Raw genomic sequence first — 297 nt, forward strand, 5'->3', positions numbered from 1 at the left:
GCTTTCCCCCTCCCCCTCCCCCCCCTTTCCCCGCCACCCGAAGGCCTCAACCACGTCAATGATTATTGGCTATATATCTCCTCTTCGTAACGAGGTCAATACCACACTGCTTCGGCGAAATTGCTCTGTTGGGTTGCTAACGAATAGATGTGTGTTCTTTTGGATTTTTTTCCTATTCAGTTGTTTATGTATTTGTGTTTATTATTTTTTGAGGATAGTTTTTTCTCCGTTTTTGAATCTGTGCTTGTTTGTTGTATGTTGTCAGACGGTATTTTATGTGGCGTTGTTTTGACTGCA

The 297-nt window shown here is 42.4% G+C and overlaps 1 protein-coding gene across 1 annotated transcript in view; it reads left to right on the top strand.

Annotated features, from left to right (window-relative positions):
- Positions 1 to 297, top strand: part of LOC119594360 (protein O-linked-mannose beta-1,2-N-acetylglucosaminyltransferase 1-like) — a gene marked incomplete in the record, with an annotated part of 135,567 nt that overhangs the window by 128,428 nt on the left and 6,842 nt on the right.

The sequence above is a fragment of the Penaeus monodon genome, chromosome 33 (genome assembly GCF_015228065.2).
Source record: "Penaeus monodon isolate SGIC_2016 chromosome 33, NSTDA_Pmon_1, whole genome shotgun sequence".
NCBI classification, from domain to species: Eukaryota; Metazoa; Arthropoda; class Malacostraca; order Decapoda; family Penaeidae; genus Penaeus; species Penaeus monodon.